Source organism: Typopeltis vanoorti, chromosome 5, assembly GCF_054136105.1.
Source record: "Typopeltis vanoorti isolate ZY-2024b chromosome 5, IOZ_Tvanoo_1.0, whole genome shotgun sequence".
Lineage (NCBI taxonomy): Eukaryota > Metazoa > Arthropoda > Arachnida > Uropygi > Thelyphonidae > Typopeltis > Typopeltis vanoorti.
In genome coordinates this window covers 7,010,619-7,027,098 of record NC_143553.1, presented here as the reverse complement: position 1 = coordinate 7,027,098, position 16,480 = coordinate 7,010,619, and the positions used below count along the sequence as shown (strand labels likewise).

Sequence of the window (16,480 nt, the reverse complement as noted above, 5' to 3'; positions counted from 1 at the left end):
AAGGAAAACTGATAGCCTTTGGCTATATGATGATGTAAAAGAGCTCAGGCCTTTTCTCTATCTCTCTTTTCTTTCTCCTAATACTATCAGGCGCTCTTGCATTCTATACTAACTATTCTAAGCCTATGATGAGCAACCCTTAACTTTTTCACTTCGGTAAAGGTCGAAACCAGTCTGGGTAGTTACCCCTTCCCCTAATGCATGCCATTATATATATCTGTAAGGATATGTGCTTTGCATTATGGGATACTAAGGCAAGTGATGTGAAGTCATTATCCTCTATAGTCATTCTTCCACAATCATCTCTCCTTCTATTGGCCACACAGCTAAAAAATTCCATAGGATTTTCTTTGGATCTTAATGCCAATCTCTTCTTATATTCCAGTTTTGCCTTCCTCACCAAACTAGTTACTCTCCTGGCCTGCATCTTATATTCTTCGTGTATCTGCTCTCCTTATATCTCTTCAATAATCTCTTTTTCAACTGTAGTTCCTGTTTGATATCGTTTGTCATCCACTTTATACCAAATTGTTTCCGCTTCTTCACCAGTGGAATGCAGCTTACTATTGCTGCTAACAAATATTCTTTCACAATTTCCCAAGCACTAATGATATCCTGGCATTCCAATTCTGCCCTCCATGGAAGGATCTTAGGTATCAACTGCCCCTAGTTGATACCTAAGACTATTATAATTACTGGCCTTATAATTTCACATAGGTTTCATTTTCTTTGATACACCTGCATGTCTGTTCATCTTCCAAGTCAAAACCACATGGTCACTCTCTCCAACTGGTGGGAGAGATGTCACCTCAGTTATTATCCACTCTTCTGATGCTATGACCAAATCCAAAACTCTTGAACCTCTTGTTCCCTCTATTACATGTTGCCTAAGACATTTGTTGCTCAAGAATTCTAGAAATTCCATTCCCTTATTGCCACATGCATCTTCCTCTCCCCAATTTATACTGCTGTAGTTAAAATCTCACATAACAATCATTCTTCTTGCACTTTCCAAGCTCAACTGTCTAAACATCTCCTGGTCCCCATCCTCTGTGCTCCTTGGTCTGTAGCAACACCCCACTAAATATCCCGTTCTGCCCACCTCTACTCACACCATATGCTTTCAAAATCATTAGCGTCACTTCCTTCCAAAGCCTCCACTCTTAGATGACATAAGTCATCACTTATCATAAGCAGTACTCCACCACCACATTTTCCTTTCCTATCCTGTCGAAAAATGCTGTACCTGGCCACTTCAATTCCAGTTATTATATCATCCTCCGTCAACCACGTCTCAGAGATCCCAATAATCTTTGGCCAGGTTGATGCTATCAGCGCCACCATTTCATCTCCTTTATTTCGGATACTCCTGGCATTAGTATAGAGCATAAAAATGTCACTGCTTCTACACTTATCATTGTCCCCTCTTGACCCCCCCCTGGGCTCAATGTTACCTGATGTCGTCCCCCTTCCCCCAAGCACCCATTTCCACAAGAGGCCACCCCTGCTACCATCCACCCTGGGAATTCTAGTTTCCCTGCATTGACACACTGACTCGTTAAAAACAGCAATTTTTTCAGATGCCTTCGTCCATCCTCATTCAAATGCAAGCAGTCTCTAGCATACAGTTCTCTTCTGTCCTCAAATGCCCTCCAAGGATCCATGTATTCCATTCCTCTCTTCTGATAGATTCTGGCTATTATGCAATTCAGTATTGCTGCTCTTCTGCTCAGCACGTCACTATCCTACCTGGGCAACACAAACACAATCTTCCCTCTCTGCGTTTTCTTTTGCACACCTTCAAGCAAGAATCTCAGATCTCTCGCCGCCAGATTTACACTGCCTCTCAGGTCATTTGTGCCCACCATCACAATCATTTCATCCAACCTTTCACCCCTCTTAATTGCCATAGCCACATTTTCTATCATCCCTTCAGGCAAACACACCTCTGGCATCCTATCTTGCACACCAGAGATCATTGAGCCTCCATACATCATACCTCTAACCACTCTGTTCCTTGATTGCTCACCTGCATCCCTCACTCTCTCTTCTCTAACCCTTTCTCTCTGTGTTCCTTTACTTACCTGCTGTCCTCACATCACTCTGTCCCTGGTTCCAGTACTCCCTCGCATTCTTCTCATTTCCTCTCTCTGACTGTTTCCATTCTCTCCTCCTCTATCATTCTCATAACTCTCTCTCACTCCTTCTCTTCTACTGTTTCCATTCTCCCCTCCTCGATCATTCCCATACATCTCTCTCTCTCATTCCCTCTCCTCTACTGCTCCTATTCTCTCCTCTTCTAGCATTCCGATACCTCTCTCTCATTCCCTCTCTGTTTCTATTCTCTCTTCTAGCATTCCATAGCTCTCTCTCCTACTGTTTCCATTCTCTCCTCTTCTATCATTCCCAAAACTCTCTCTCTACCCTACTCTGATTCGCCTTGCATTTATCTCTTCTATTCTCCTAATCTCATCTTTCATACTTCTCATCTCATTCACAAGACATTCCACCTCCTCTTTCAGCTCATCTATCGCTCTCTGCAAGTCAGTCACTCTTACTCAAAATTCATTCTCCCAAACAAAACCATCTCCAAAACTTTCACAGTCACTCACGCCTTCCATACTACTGATTATTATTTTCTCATTTATATTTCTTTCTTCATTCTCTCCTATCACACTAATCGTCTTCCAATATTCATTTCCTGGAGCAACTAGGTTAGTTATCGATATATCTAATTCATTTATTTCCTCCCACTGCCTGAATTTTGCACACATACACACTCCCCCCCCCTCTCTCACCCGCCACATATCCAACTCCTGAGACGCATACATGCCGCAAGCACTGCATGCTACAAAGTCCCTTATTATATTATGTGTAATAGAGTTCTTAAATGGCAGAGGACTTGGTAGCATGCCATTTGCGATTGCAGCTGAATCCGCTATCATTTCTTACTGCTGAGGAACTACTAAAGTAATCGTTAATTATATATAAATGCTATATAAAAACTGTATTATATATATATATAAAAACGCTAAATGTATATATACATATATATAAACACTATATTCATCTATACCAAATAACTTATCTTTTCTTCCACTGCCAATACTCCCGACTGTGACCTCGCGTTCTCGGTAACTCAAAAATAGCACAATATGTAACAACTAAATTCTAAAGCAGAACCACTAAACAACACTTGTGTTACTGAGAAAAAAAATATGGGGCACAATTCACAAAAGAATTCACACTATACACCTTTTATAAAACACTATTTTTAACAATATCTCAAATCCACCGCCGCATGCTTCAGCGACCCTAAGGTGCTAAGAAAAGAGGTAGGCTCAAATGAGAATGGACCTACTTCTTTTCTTAGCACCTTCTAAAAAAGAGTTAGGTCCAAATTAGATGGATTGACAATATTAAACTTCACCTAAACAAAAATGGCATTCATCAATATGAAGCTGCAGTGTATATCAAGACAGACACATCTGGAGAAAGAAGATATTCAATTTGATCAGATCATTACTGTTAGTTACTTGAGGAATCTGTATGCATGTCATCATCAAATTCCTGACATGTACCCTCGAGGGATGTACAGAATATTATGATAGTACTACATGAAAAATACATCATTCTCTCTTTTCTCCCGTAGTCCTAAATGGACCGTTGGGTCATTCATGGCTGGTAGGTAATATTCTTTGTTAGCCTCCTCCAATTATCTCGGTCTCTTGTTCTTGATGTCAGATGAGAAAGGGAGGAATTTGTCCATTTTTTGATGTTATCAGTCCATTTTAATCGAGGTCAGCCCCTAACCCTTTGTCCCGGAATATCCTTCTAGTGCTTGCTTTGGAATGCCATTAGCCCTCTCTATATGTCCAAACCATTTAATCTGTCTTCTTCTGATGACTGTCAGAATATTTTTCCTTCTTGTCCCGTCTATTAAATCAGTTTTCAGACATTTTCATTCATTTCGTGAGCAGTATAGGGAATTCTCAAAAGTCTTATTTAAAGTTTTCATTTCAAAAGACAGGAGTCTCCTCTCATCTTCCCTCAATAAAATCCAGGCCTCACAACCATACAAGAGGATAGAATTCACCAAGTTGTCAATTAGTCTTAGTCTGGTTGTGATTGCTATTCTGTTATCTCTTCACAATGGTTTTAACTTCTGTAGGGCCGCGGTTGCCTTAGCAATTCGATATTTAATGTCGGTTTTGAACGACCATCTTGACTCAACGTGCTTCCTAGATAAGTGAACTTGTTTACATTCTCAATTTGTTTATTGCCAATTTGTATCTTTAAGAATTCAATGTCTGATTTTGAGGTTATCATTGTTTTTGTTTTTTTGTAGGTTTATGTATAATCCATATTTTTTTAATGTTCCAAAAATGCGGCTGGTTATCTCTTGTAATTCTTCTTCAGTTTCTGCTAAGAGATCGATATCATCTGCAAAACGTAAGTTATTTATTCTTAGTCTGCCAACTACTATTCCAGTGTCATATTCATGAAGAGCTTCATCTATGACATATTCCAGAAAACAATTAAAAAGAAGAGGGGACAAGATTTATCCCTGTCTTACCCTCCCGTTCTGCCCGGAACGGTTCACTGCTGTAATCTGTAATTTCAATTCTCATATCAGATGAGGAACAAAGAGATTTAATAATGCTAATGATTTTGTTGTCAATACCATAATGTTCTAAAATTTTCCATAATGCCTCATGCCATATTGAGTCAAAAGCTTTTTGAAGGTCTAAAAAGTTGTGACAGGTTATTTTGTTATGTTCTATGTATTTTTCGCCTAGTATGTGTACTGTAAAAATATGGTCAATTGTACTTCTGGACTTCCGGAAACCCGTTGTTCATCTGATAGTCTGCTTTCTATTTTCTTTTCAATTCTTCACAATAGTATTTTTAACAGGATTTTGCTTGGATGACTAATAAGACTTATTGTTCTGTAGTTGCTACAGTTACTGCTGTTTTCCTTTTTAGGAATAGGTACAAGGACAGAAGTCTGCCAATCAGAAGGCCAAGTTTCTGTGTTCCATATGTCCTGGAATAAATTTAGCAAGGTGTCTATGATGATCTCACCTCCTTCTCGTATCAGTTCCATTGTAACACCATCAATTCCCGGTGATTTTCCTATTTTTGAGGAGCTAACTGCTGCAATGACTTCTTTTAATATCGGGTAATCTCCTTCCTCCGAACCACCTGGCAAAATTCCACCCAATATATCATCAGTCAGTTGAGGGTCCTTTTGAAAAAGCTTGGTTGCATAACATTTCCATATATCAACTATTTTCTGGTTGTCCGTGATAGGAGTTCCATCTTCATCTTCTATGCTCCAATTAATTGCAGTAAAAGGTTTGGTTAATTTATTGATCAATTGAAAAGCACTTTTGGAATTATTTTTATTTAGGTCCTCTTCTATATTATTGCATTCATCTAATATCCATATATTTCTAGCAAGTTTGATTTCTTTTTTAATAACCTTAGTAATATTTTATACTGTTCTCTATTATCACCACTATTAATATGAGATTTCAAATATCTTTTTGTTTTTCAAATAACATCATTACTAACTTACTATCAATAATTTTCCTCCAAATCAATCTGTTATCTGTCAAGACTCCGACATTATCAGATCTTATATTTCTGTCTTTCTTCTAAGGCACATTTTACTGTATTAATCCACCTATATCTTGGTCTTCCTCTGGGTCTTTTTCCTGCCAAGCTGGCAGAGAACACTTGTTTTGCTAATCTTTTCTCTCCCAATCTGTTTAAGTGACCATACCACCTGAGATTAGCCGTGCTAACTATGTTTAGCACAGCTAATCTCAGGTGGTATATTCCTAGATGCTAATAATATCGAATTCAATTCTAATATCCTCATTTTTAATATGATATTGCCATTGGTGCCAATCTGTTCAAGCCCCTAATCTTTCTCAGGGCTTTCATATCTGTGGTCTACAGTCTTTGGTCAAGTGTTTTATTTCAAACCCAGCTGTCAGATCTTTAAGTTAAAATTGGTTTGAAAACTATCTTGTATACAGATAATTTAGTGTTTTGACTAATTTCCCTCTTATTCCATATAAATTTATTCAGTTGACTTCCTACCATGCTTGCTTTGTTGATTCTGTTGTCTATTTCCATATTTAATTTACCATCTTCGCAAAAAATTGTGCCCGAGTAGCTCAAATGTTTTACTCGTTCTATAAGTTCTCTATTCACGATGCAGTTGATATTTTCAATGTTTCTACCTTTTTTTCATTGTCTTTTTCTTGTTATTGCTAATTTCATAACAAATTTATTAGAACAGTTATTCAAATTAGTCAGGGAATCTTGCAGACTACTTGTACTTGATTTATTTAAAAGTATAACATCATCTGCATTAAGGTAAAGAGCTGAGATTAACATCTCCGATTTCAATATCAGGTTTAATACTGCTTTCCTCCATGATGTGATCCATATAGATAATGAATAAGAGAGAGGATAATGTACATCTTTGTCTAGCACCAGATTTAATCAAACCATCTTCCTGTACTTCCTTCAATTCTAACTGCTGACTTACAACTCAAATAAAGACTAAGCATTGCTTGATATAACTATAATGTTTTGAACGCCTTTTCTCTTGGCACCTTGTCATATCCCTTTTGCAGGTCTACGAAACTTAAATACAGATCTTTGTTACATTTCCACGATTTCTCACCTATTTGTCATAAAGTGAAAATCTGATCCCAACAGCCTCTATTTGGCCAGAATCCAGTTTGTTCTTCACCAAGCTTCCTTTCCATAATCCTTCTCAACCATTTCTCAGGTTTATATACTTGCATAAATCTTACCAGGAATACTCAGTCTTGCATTCAATTTTATTTCCATTTTTATATATGGGTACCATGAGAGCTCTATTACAATGATATAGAATTTGTCCCTCTGTCCAGGCATTTTGAACTATGCAATGCAGCCACTGCAAGACTTTTATACCTCCATGCTTGAGCATTTCTGGTCAAATATCATCTACTCCTGCTGCCTTTCCACATTTCAGGCTATTGATGGCTTTTCTACTTCAAGTATGGATATGTATTCCTGATTAGATGCCTGCTGAGAGTTTTTTGACCATTGTGTGGTCACTGCTTGTTTCATTTGGCAATTTTTCAAAGTAATTACTCCATACATCAAGGATATCATTTTCTCTAGATTTCATGTCACCTTTATCATCTCTAATTCCTTTTGCAGCACTCTTTCCTCCGTTTCTGATCTTTTTCAATAGCCACCAGAATATTTTCCACCTTCCTGATATTTATTTTCTATGTTCTTACTATGTCTTCCCACGTCTTTGGTTCAGCTAGTTTTACACATTGCTTAGTTTTCTTACATTTGTCTCTGTATTCTCTAAGAGCACAAGCTATTCACTAGGAACTTTTGATATGCTTTCTTCTTTTCCTTCACTGCCTCTTTAACTTCCTGTGTCCACCATGCAGTTCTTATTTTTCTATTCTTGCACAATCTCACCACACACCTCTCTGGCTGAATCAATCAATGCTTTCTTGAGGGTTAGCCAGTGAATCTCCAAGGTTTGGTTCCTGTTCTCACTTCTTTTTTCTTGCATAATGTTTATTTAATTTAGTCTATAGTTCACATCTGAGAGCTGCTCAACTGTCATTCCCTTTAAAACTTTCTTACATGTTCTTCTTTTCAATACGAAATTCAATTTTATCCAGCTCAAGACTAAATGTTGATCACTTCCAATTTCAAATCCTCTGTACACTCTAGTGTCCTGCACCAGTAAGAAAAACATCACTATTAACACACCATCCAAATGAAAAAAGGTAAGTCAAAGGAAATGATTGTCTTGGTTGGTACCAATGACTTTAGAAGCGAGAAGTATTCTTTGAGGGAGGACGTAAAGGAGTTGTTAGAAGAGGCAAAACTGAAGAGTGAGAAAGTGAAGTTTGTAGGTCTCCTACCATGCTATGATAGAGGGGAACTAAGGAGGAGGCCATTGATAGCCAATAAGTCTATACATAGATTGTGCAAAAGAAATGATGTAGAATTTGTGGATCTGTGGTCTGTTTGATGGAAAGAAGGATTTGTACAATGCAGATGGACTGCATCTGAATTGTTTTTGGTTGTAAGATGTCTGGAGAGAACTTTTTTCACAGAACATGATGATGATGATGTGCAAATTCAGGGAAACTTAAGTAATTAGGGTGGAAGTAAGTGACTTTGTGTGAAGGCAATCATGAAGCGAGTGTTTGTGAGAATGACCAAGTGAGGAATCTAGTCTCTCAAGCAAAAATACTGAAGGGTAATCAATTCAGAAAGTAAAAGTGGTTGGGGGAATAAAGGGATTCTACAGTTTCTGTATGCTAATGCCAGAAGTATAAGGAACAAGAGGGAGGAATTTTTTTTGGCACTGGTTAGTGCAACCTTGCCAAACATTATAGTCATTAGTAAGACTTGACTAACAGCAGATGATGTAGTTACAGGGATTGAATATGAAGGGTTTAGTATTTTCAGAGAAGATAGGAATGGTAGAGGAGTACTGCCGATGAAAGCAGATGAAGTGCAATCAAAAAGAATAGGACACAGGCAGGAGGTTTCATGCTCTCTAACACCTCCAGATCATCTGTGGAACTTGCATCGCCAAATTAGTACAATGAGTACATGTTGAGTGATTACTATGGAGGACTTAAACTATTGAGATATAGACTGGAAGGAAGAAAAATCACATGACAAAAAGGAAATGGAATTTATACACCTGCTGAGAGATAATTACTTAAGGCAGCATGTGATGGAGGGACTAGGGATGTGAGAGTATTGGACCTGGTCATAGGATCAGAAGAGCTAACCATAACCAAGGTGAATACATCTCATCTTCCTTTTTCCCTCTTTTACCTTGCGGTGCTGAGGGTTTAATAATCATCAGACCTCAAACCGTTCAGAGGATAAGGTGGTCAGCCCTATGCCCCGGTCTATCCTATGTCCTGTAATGTTGAGTTCTCAAGACCGGTTTGCCCACTTTGTGGGATGAAAAACCCCCAGGATAAACTAGGGAGAAACCCTGCTGTCCGCACCCAAGACCGGCTAACTTGGCTATGGCTGAGGAAGATCCTCACGTCACTGACAGGAATCGAACCTAGGACACTCCTTCCCCAGGCACATGGTTGCAAAACGCATAGCCACTAGGCTAACCGCGTAGACCAGGTGAATATATTGCCTCCAATTAAAAGTTGATTTTCTCCAGTCCCATTCTCCTAAGGGTGAAATAATCCTCCTAGGTGATTTTAACGATAATAGCAACTGGCTTTCCTCTTCCAGTTGTACAGAAGTCACACAAGAGTAGAGTAGTTTGGCATCATAACACTGCCAAATAGGACAGCCTCCGAGACTACCATGCTTCATTCCCATGGTTGGACTATTGTTTCCGGTCTTCCATTCCAAACTTAGGCACCGAATATATCACCAAAGTAATCCTCAGTTGCATGAAAACACACATTCCCCACACTTCTCTGAACTGCCATACCCTATCTAAACCCTAGTTCTCCAAAAGATGTGCCAAGACTGCACAAATGAAAAACCAGGCACACGCAACTGGTTCAAATCAAGAACTTCGTCCTCTTTCAATGCCTATACTGAAGACCAAAACAGATGCAAGAAAATTATCAATGCTTCCAAAACAGAATTTGAATGGGCAAAAAGGGCAAAAACTTGCGACCTGTCCAAACAGCATCCATGCCTTTTGGTCTCTTGCCAAAGCAATTGGTTGTAACTTTCACCCTACATTATTCCCACCCCTATCATACCCAGATATCTCAATTGCAACATCACCCACAGAAAAAGCTAATCTCCTGGCTTCACACTTTGCCTCCAATGCATGCATAACTGACAATGGCAAATGTCCCCCAGTCATTCTCACTGCCCAACATACAATGTCTCTGTATCTTTTTGCCAGAAAGAGATCATAAACCTGTTGTATAAATTAGACACACAAAAAAAGGCTCCTGGGCATGGTGACATTCCTCCATTTGTCCTAAAGGTCTGTGCAGCTGAACTGACTCTTATCCTATGCATCTGTACATACTCTCTCTCAAGTTTCTCCTTTCCCAACCCACTATCCATATACAGTACTAAAATACTATAGGTTGATCAGCCAACCTCTTGTATATGGGCCCAACATAAAAAAATAAAATAAATAAATAAAGAATAGTGAAAGTGACCATGCAGTCTTGAATTGGTAGATTTTAAAACATGAGGAATATTCCATCAAGAAGGGGCATTTGTGGAACTACAAGGCAGTTGATTGTGACATGCTTAGGAATAAGATCAAATCTGTACAATGGCATAAAACACTGCAGGGTAAGGATATTAGTAGTGCATGGGATATAGTCTCTGCATAGGTTGATCAGCCAAGAGGTTGGCTGATCAACCTATAGGATCATTTAGAGCAGGGGTCTTCAACCTTTCAGACAGTGCGGGCTGCATTAAAAGTTTCAATGAAGCCCACGGGCCACTAAGCTATACTGCAGTATTTAGAATTGTAAGATGCTTTCCAGATTCACAAGGAATGCTGTATATTTGATACTTTGCATAAAATCCTATAAAAATAAACAAACTCAGCTTTAAGAGCATAGGCATGAGTCGGGTTCATGATAAGTAAATACAATCAACACTTGAAAAAAGATAATTTAATGAAGAAAACGTTAATTTTTTACAATGTCAATGGGCAACTTGGCAACGTATTTCCTTGACCAGCTTGTCGATGTTGACATCAATGTTGGAAGTCACTATGCGCAGGCTTTTAAATCGAATGTCAACAAGTTTCTCCTTTCCCAATCCATTATCCATATACAGTACTAAAGTACTATAGATTGATCAGCCAACCTCTTGTATATGGGTCCAACATAAAAAAATAAAATAAATAAAAAAAAAGAATAGTGAAAGTGAACATGCAGTCTTGAATTAGTCGAGCATGTTCTGGAGAAGAACTGTTCACATAAGTATGTGCTTCCTAACAAAGCGTACATCTTCAAAGAATGCCAGCGAAGATTAGGGGATGTGTCCTCAGAAATGTAGTCTTTGTAAAATGTAAGCAAGGGCACATTGAATAATTTTTCTCTCAGAGAAGAGTTGTTTTGGAGTTCAAGCAGCCTGGTATTTCGGCAGCATTGACACTGAATGACAATGAAAATAAATCTAAAGAAGACGGTTGGTTACGAAAATCACTAAATCTCTCTTCGAACTCACTTTGCAACATGGCTAATTTTGTAGCATATTCATCAAGAGATGAACAGTTGGACTCAGCGAGAAGATAAAAATTAGTTAAGTCTTTTTTTTGTGAGTTGTGCCTCCCAAAGTTTGATCACATCAAAAGCTTTGATGTGATCAAACAGAGTATGCACCAGTTGATCTTTGGATTGTAGCCGCATATTTAGGTCATTCATATGCAATGTTTTTAATCCACCAGGAGAATTTGTGTGCGAAAACTATTGGATTTGAGAATGTCATGAAAGTTATTGTGACTGTTTTTGTCAACATTATTAGGGCAAGAGGATTGAATCATCGTCAATTCCAAGAGTTTTTGATCCAAGAGTGTGAAGGGGATCACGCTGATGTTAGTGATGTCGGTCACAAAGGCAAAGTCTGTCATCCATTCGGATCTTTAAATTCTGCAATCAGATTCCCCTTAGTTTGCATAACTGCTGTATTTCGCTCCTTAAGTCAAAGACTCTTTTAAGAACCTTCCCTCTGCTCAACCAACACACATCACTAACATCAGCGTGATCCCCTTCACACTCTTGGATCAAAAACTCTTGGAATTGACGATGATTCAATCCTCTTGCCCTAATAATGTTGACGAAAACAGTCACAATAACTTTCATGACATTCTCAAATCCAATAGTTTTCGTGCACAAATTCTCCTGGTGGATTAAAAACAGTGGTAATGGACGAAATATTTTCCTTTTAGTTCCAGTTCTTTCCATAGCAGCGCAACAAACCCTTCTTTCTTTTCCACCATAGCAGGCACATAAATTACCACACCCTCGAGGTTGATTAAGCTGAGGTCGAAATGCTGGAGCGTTTTCTTGGCTTCAAGAATATCAGTGCCTTTCGTCATTCCCTTCATAGGTACGAGCACTAGCAGTTCTTCTGTCACATTGAATTGTTGATCAATGCCACAGACAAAGATAGCCAGTTGCGTTGTATACTTCACATCTGTGCTCTCATCTAAAGCAAGTGAATATGATGTGTTCGTTGTAGCCATTGGAGAGCTCCTCTCCAATGGCTACAGCGAACACAGTATCAAAAAAATAATCAATTCCTCCCCCATTCCCCGTCCCTCTCGTCAACAAGATTTTAAAAATGCCATCACCATACCCTACATCCGAGGCAATTCGGAAAAAATAGCCAAGATACTAAAAAAGTATAACCTACACACAGCATATAAGCCCTACTGCAAACTTGCTACCCTTATCCGTTCTACGAAAGATCAGCTCCCTCCTCTTTCTCTGCCTGGAGTTTACAAAGTACCCTGTTCCTGTAAGCTTGCGTACTTTGGACAGACAGGCAGATCAGCATCCATCTGCCTGGAGGAACACAAGTCGTACATCGTTAAACACAACTATGGCCATTCAGGCTTGGCTGACCATGTTTTGGACACCACCCACAGAGTATCATGGAAGAAAACCACCATGCTCCACCAAAGCAAATTCAAGAAAGAGAGACTTTTCTTAGAAGCAGTAGCAGCTCTCAGAAACCAACCAAATCTTAACAAATACGGTTGCATAAGCTTCCGAAGATTTGGGAAACACTCATCACCAGAGGTCCCACCTTACATTCCAGGCCACCTACTACCGCCCTTAGAGGGCGCTCCACCTAGATAGGACTTTAGTGTCACCCACGTGGTTGGGCTTAGTATTGTAAGTTTTTGTGTGCATGTTACATTAATTGTTTTTGTAATCCCCGTAGATGTCCTAGTGACTAGGACGAAATATAGGAAGTATTAAATTCTAATTTAATTCTTTTTGAGTGTTGTAAAAAATCCATTAAACCTCCAACATAATGTCCTCACAGCACTTAAGCCTCTACACAAGCTTTTTCTGTTAATAGGTTCAAGGAAAGATTTGATAGATTGTGTGGATAGATATGAGTCTTCGGACTCCATGGAGGTGCCTATATAATAATAATAATAACAAAATTGTCAATGAGACTTTTCTTATTCCTTGCCTCTTCTCTCCATGTGAATTTGTGCACATTTTTATGTTGGAACATTGTGTTAGTAATAACCAGTCCATGTTCTGAGCAAAAATCCAACAGGTATTTGCCATTATTATTAGCTTTCGTCCAAATTTTCCCAAAATGTTTCTGCATGTCTGACAGTCATTTCCAACAAGGACAAACTTTTCCTTTTTCATTGTGTCAGTTGATTTCTCTAAAGCCTCAAAAAATTCCTTCACTTCTACCTTAGAACCTTCTGTGGGGACCTTAGGCACAAATAAGTCTCATTGTCCACTTTCCCATTCTGATATTCGCCTACATCACTCTACTTGATATTGCCTGCCATTTATATAGATCATGTATTGCATTATGTGTAATATATTGCAAAATATAGATAATTGCATGCATGTATGTGCTGTAAAAAAGTTAATCACTTTTTTTTAAGAATAGGCAAATTTCAACATAATGGAATGCAACAATCATTGTTATCAATATCATTTTATAAAAAAATAATAATAATTTGAGAAAAAAATCAGCACCAAAACCCAAATTCTGTTAGAAAATGCTATAAAATTATTGATACTGCATCAGAAAAATTCAATGTTTATTAAATCTTCTTTTAAAAGTCAATCTTTACTTGACAAATCTGATAGGCTGATAGAGCACTTAGCAGGAATTTTGATAACTGCATACTTTGTTGTTTATAATGAATTAATGGTACCCTGGTACCCACAAACTCCTGTTGAACATGAGTCCTGTAGTAAGGCAAGATCCAAAGGAGTAGAAAGAGGTTAATATTGTTGGTTAATACTTCACAAGAAAGGAGGATAGGATGCCAAGGATACAAATTATAGGCTGGTCTGCTTGTCTAGGGGTTGTGGTTAAGGTGCAAGGTTGGTGGGAACTAGGATTCGTAACTAGGTTGATAATAGCAGTATCCTTTATGATGAACAGCATAGGTTTATTAAGGAAAAGTCATGTTTTAGCAATCTGCTTAAGTACTACAATAGGATGATGAATTTACTGAATAAGGGATATAGTGGGGGGGGGGGAATGGTATCCCAAAAGAGGAAGGTCACCAGCTGAGTGCCACATGGGTCTGTTCTGGAGACATTGTTTAACTTGTATGTTAATGATATTGAGACAGGCTTAACTGGATATATGCAGCTTTTTACAGTTGATGTAAAATTGAACTATGGGCAACAGAACAGATGTAGACTTACAGGAGGATATCAATAGACTGTGTAAATGGATCTATGTTGCAGATTAATGTTGCAAAGCGTACCATCTTGAAACATGGTAGGCAAGGATGAAATGTAGAGTATACAATTAATGAAGTAATTTTGAAGATGGAAGAGATGAGAGATCTGGGAGTGATGATAGACAGACTTCAAGTTTAGTGCTCACATTGCTAAAATTGTACGAACATCACGACAGATATATGGCAATGATGAGGAGAACATCTTAACATGCAGAAGCAAAGAGGTGACAGTTTCAGTTACCTCTTTGCTTGATTCAGGCCTTGAATCATATCTGCATATGGATTACAGTTCTGGTCTCCTAGTTTTCAAGTGGATGATATCTTTAGAGGATTCAGAGAAGATTCTCTAAGTCGTGCTGGATCTGTGGAATGAGGGATATGAAGACTGATTGAGGGAATACAATTTGCAGAACCTGCTGATATTGGTAGATCAACTTCTATTAGATACTATGAATTTGCATGCCAGGATGCCTATTATATCAAATATTTGTCATAGAGACACTGTTAAAAATAAAATATTCATGGGAAATGTGTTTTTTTTTTTTTTTTTTTTTTTTTTTTTTTTCCAGGCAGTGTATTTTTAATAATGGCAGTCATGTCATCTATCCTAAACAAAGTTTGGATAAATGGCATGACTGACGTTATCATTTTTCTAATACATTAAATAACAAAATCACGTGTACTTTTATTTTCTGGATTTTATTGAAACTTTGGAAAATATCATAAATGTTTTCCACTGTTTTAAAACAGTTTATTTACTGTGTGAAATGAAATTGTCAGAGCAGGGCAGACAAAAGAACAGCAGTTCACACAGTTCAATTGGAAAAGACCAGAGTTCAATTCTTGTCATGACATGAGGAACCTTAATTTTTTCCCCTCAACTGAAAACAAATTAGCCAATCTCATATGGAGTTTTTTTTTTTTTTTTAACTTCTTGGGAACTGAGGTTTTTATCCTAAAATACTGGCCAGGGAACATGCACAATTAACAGACAAAAAATATTGTGCAGTGAGTGGTTGGTATAGTGCAGATGGTAGATCGCATACAGTGTAAGCAGTAGATTGGGAAGTGCTGTGTAGTGTACAGTGGTCTCTGGAATTCTCTAATAATAATATGTTATCATAGGATTCACTATGGATATCATGGATCTTTAGTTACACTATCATGGATTTTACCAATACCAATTAGTTACACTATTTGTTGCATTTCTTGTAGAATAGGACTACAAACTGAAAAAGACAAAAAAGATAGATTACAACCACCGTAGTGTTGATTACGAAGCATGAGAAGGAAAATATCTTTCAATGTTGTGCAAAATTAATATAAATCCTATCAAGAGTTTACCATTATCACTTTTAAATGCAGGATGCTTCTAAGGTTATTAATTTACAGCCTGTGAAATGCTAATTTCGCGTCAAAAATTTGCGTTATTCACTTTTCGTTACACTCAACTACACTGCACGCGGTTTCATGCATGAAGTTTCTAATGGGAATTTAATTAGAATGTTTTTATTTTATTTTTTCACTGTACAGTACACAACCAAATTTCGTGTCGAGACATTCTCTTTCAATCTTCGCCAAACCCACTATGTACATACATTTCTTTTTGTAGAAACTAGTTTTCTCAAATCCCTCCCAAATAACAATACGCTAAAAATTCATGAAATAATCTAATTCCCATAGAAGAAGAAGAAGAAGAAGAAAAAAAAAAGTATATATATATATATATATATATATATATATGTATATAAAAGAAAATACGTACACACATATTTTATGTCTCAACTGCCTTCAAAAAGTCAAAATTGATACAAAACGCCACCTTTATTTTCTTACGAGAGCATCTCTGTACAATACATTCAATTGCAGGGTTTTACCTCACAATTCTGCTCTACAGATTTGTGTTGAAAGTGATATATTTATGTATCTTAAAGGGGATTAAATAGCATCAAAGGATTTTTAAATTATAGTATAATAAAAGAAAGAATAAGTATGAAAGGATAACTA

The 16,480-nt window shown here is 37.6% G+C and overlaps 1 protein-coding gene across 6 annotated transcripts in view; it reads right to left on the bottom strand.

Moving 5' to 3' along the window:
• sloth2 (ubiquinol-cytochrome c reductase complex assembly factor 6 sloth 2) overlaps nt 1–16,480 on the bottom strand; it is a 369,803-nt gene that overhangs the window by 101,820 nt on the left and 251,503 nt on the right. Inside the window, exon 1 of one of the 6 annotated variants that reach the window (XM_090392237.1) lies at nt 16,239–16,271. The exons of the other annotated variants lie outside the window; for them this stretch is intronic. The gene's annotated coding sequence lies outside the window, so the exon portion shown is untranslated. Of the gene's footprint in view, nt 1–16,238; nt 16,272–16,480 lie in introns of those variants that run through there. 6 annotated transcript variants of the gene reach the window in all.